Here is a 3,807-nt window from a genome sequence, read left to right on the forward strand (position 1 = left end):
ATTCCTGATGAAGGGCTTATGCCCAAAACGTTGACTCTCCTGCTCTTCGGATGCTGCCTGATCTGCTGTGCTTTTCCAGCGCCACACTTTTTAACTCTGATCTCCAGCATCTACAGTCCTCACTTTCTCCATAAAGAACACTGGTGGCAAAATGGATCCTGAACTGAAAAGTACATAATCCTGAAAAAAATATGATTCACCCTGTCAAATGTTACCTTCTGATCCAGGGAATTGAAGGCAGTCAACAAACCAGTCCTCTGGAAAGGTCAGTCAGATCTGAGAGAATTGATAGATCTTGGTAGGGAAAATGAGAACAGGCAATATAAAGGATACAATTCTCAAACAAGTGCAGAAACAGGGAGACTTGGGGATATACAGTTTGTGCATAAATTTGTTAAAGATGCAGGCCAGGGAATTATTTTAAACACTTTTATTTAAACAGTCCCAAACTATCCCAGGCCTAAATGTATCCAACAACGGAGCATGCACAACCTTCTAGAGTAGAGAGTTCCATAGAATCAGAACCCTTTGGCTCTTAGGATGAGGGGTAGCAAATTTAAAACAGTATTGAGGAAAAACTACTCCCAAAGCATTGCGAATGTGTAGAATTTGCTACCCCAAAGTGCAGTGGATGCTGGGACAGTGAGTAAATTTAAGGAGGAGTTAGACAGATGTTTAATTGATAATGGTTTGAAGGATTAAGGGAGAAGGCACAAAAATAGGGGTGAGGAAAAGCCTAATTCTGCTCTTGTATCTTAGGTACATATCTTAAGTCCCCTGGACCTAATAAGATGCACACTAGGATATTCTGATGTAACAACAGAGTATTTAGAAATTACATCATATGATCAAGCAGAGTCAACATTGCTTCACAAAGGGGAAATAATACCTGACATTTACTAGGATTATTTGAGAAGGTAACAAATATGATAGATAAAAGGGAAAGCAGTGTATGTAATACAGTATATTTGGATTTTCAGATATTTGATAAGGCACTACATATTAGGCTAATTAATAAGAGAAGATCATGGTGTTAAAAGCAGTATATTAGCATGGATAGAGCATCAGCTAACGAATAGAAAAGAGAAAGTTGGGAGAAGGGGGGCATTTTCAAGATGGCAACCAGTAACTATTGGAGTGTCACAGGAATCAGGGCTGGGTCACAATTATTTAAAATATATAATCATGAGATGAGGAAAGTGAATGTAATATTGCCACATTTGCAGAAGAGACAAATATATGTGGGAAGACGTGGTGAGGATGACAATCTGCAGAGGGATATAGGCAGGTTAAACAAGTGGGCAAACAACTTGGGAGATAAGAGTAAAATGTGGGGAATTATGAGGTTATCCGTTTTAGCAGGAAGAATACAGGAGTTGAACACTATTTAAAGGGAGAGAGATTGTAGAAACCTACAAAACAGAAGGACTTGGGTATCCCCAAGCATGAATCACAAAAACTTAGCAGTGGGTAATGGGGAAGGCAAATGGAATTCTGGCCTTTATTTCAAAGGGAATGGAGCATAAAGGTTAGGGAGGTTTTGCTAAAACTGTATGAGGCACTAGTCAGACCACAACTGGAAAATTGAAGTTTTGAGCCCGTTATGTCAGGATAGATGGACTGGCATTGGAGGCAGTCCAGAAAAGGTTCACTAGCTTAACCCCAGATATGGAAGAACTGTCTTGGTTGAGGTTGAGCCTGTACTCTTTGGGATTGAGTAGAATGAGAGGCAACCTTCTTGAAACATACAAGGTTCTTGGGAGACTTGACAGAGTAGATGTAGAAAGTGGAGAGTCTCGGACCAGAGTGCATATCTCAGAATAAGGGATCACACATTTAAGACACATGAGGAGGAATTTATTTTCTAAGGGTAGTGAATCTGTGGAATTCTTGACTGCAAAGAGTTGTCGAGGCTAGGTCATTAAGTATATTCAATGCTGAGACAGACTGATTAAAAAACAGGAAGAGGGAATCAAGGATTTTAAGGAAAAGGCAGGAAAGTGGAGTTGAGGATTTATCAGATCAGTCATGATCTCATTGAAGAGTAGAGCGGTTTCAATGGGATGAATGGTCTATTTTTCCTACATTTTATGGTCTTATGGGAGGAGGAAGGAGAACAAAAGAGACAATCTTGTATAAGATAGATGGTGAGAGGAATTGCATGTCAAACATGTCATGGAAAAAAATGCAGATAGACTGGTAAAGGTTGTCAAAAAGTATTAAAGAATTTGTCTGGAGTGTGAATGGTAGAATAATGAACAGGCCTGTCTGAAGGCAAAAACACAAAAAACAAGATTCAAACCAACATACGGCAAAAAAATTAAAATGGACACTTAAAATGGTCTGAAATTGTTGAACTATGTTGAGTTCAGAAGAGTACAAAATACCCAATCAGAACATGAAGTCCTATTCCTTAAACTTGTGTTGAGCTTAACTGGAATGTAGCAGTGAAGGATGCTGAGGACAGATGTGTGAATGATAGCAAGTTGATTTTAAGCATGTTGCTTAAAGTGATAAGTATCGAGGACCTTGGGGTCACACGTATGGACTACGTTTTCACCAGCATGACTTCAGAATTCTGAAGGGACTGCTTTTTCACATCTGTTCCATTTTTTGATCACCTCCAATACCTTTTCCCTTTCCCTTTCCCATGCAGTGGAAAAGTGTCTTCAAATCCCAAAGTCTCCGGCGAAACAATGATTTACATGTACTTCTTTTGGTTTAGTACACTGTATTCACTCACAATGTAGTCTTCTCAACCATTTGAAAGTGATCACTCAGTTGCATTTGGTCTCCCTAATGGTTGAGAAGACTACATTGTGAGTGAATACAGTGTACTAAACCAAAAGAAGTACATGTAAATCATTGTTTCGCCTGAGACTTTGGAAATCGAAGACACTTTTCCACTGCATGGGAAAGGGAAAAGGTATTTGAGGTGATTGAAAAATGGATCAGATGTTGTGAAAAAGCAGTCCCTTCAGAATTCTGAAGTCATGCTGGTGAAAATGATGAGGGGAACCATATCTTTCTGTGAGGGAGGGGGAGGAGGAGGGGGGAGCATGAGAGCAGAATTGAAAGAAATGGATCAGATACTGCAGACCCTCATTGTCAAACTGTGTGGAGATTCTCGTTGGGGAAAAAAGGGAGACTTAGCAGATTTGGTGTGGAAAGTTGCATCATCAGAATGACTGAACAAATGTGAGGTATCGTCACAAAAAACAAAAAAATCCAGACTTATACATGTTCAGCAACTTGTTCATAAGAAAATTTACAACAAAAATTACACTTTACATACTACAAAGTCACTTGGAAGTACAATGTCCATTCTGTACAATATAGAAACAGCGATTTTGAGCAGAGCAAGATTCCAGAACATGAAACACGCTGATCAGATCAGTGAAATTGGTGACTCTTCTGGATGGAAAAGTCGCAGATCAAATAATGGTATGGAGTTTTAAAGGTCAGCCCCTTCCTGCTGTACTGAAGTGTGGAGTCAGTTCAGATTGTGGCTTAAATTCGAGAGTTAGGCTAAAATGGACGCTGTTATCTTATGAATTGCTGGACGCTGAAACATGGTAACGGCGTTTTCAATTAATATGCAAAACATGTGCCAGAAGTGAACCGATCCCGCTGTAAACAATTTATCCTGACTCATTACCTTGGATCCTAAAAGCGCGAACAACCTTATAAATAGGCACGCGCGAACTTAATTGACAGCTTCGAGTGAGGAGGAGGGACCTCCGGCCGAGCCTTGGCGTCGTAGGTGACCAATCACCGCGACACATGGACGCACGATTCACGTCGTAA

This window comes from Chiloscyllium plagiosum, unplaced genomic scaffold (assembly GCF_037043375.1).
Source record: "Chiloscyllium plagiosum isolate Xiang-an unplaced genomic scaffold, Cpla_swu_hap1 HiC_scaffold_53X, whole genome shotgun sequence".
In the NCBI taxonomy this organism is placed as follows: Eukaryota; Metazoa; Chordata; class Chondrichthyes; order Orectolobiformes; family Hemiscylliidae; genus Chiloscyllium; species Chiloscyllium plagiosum.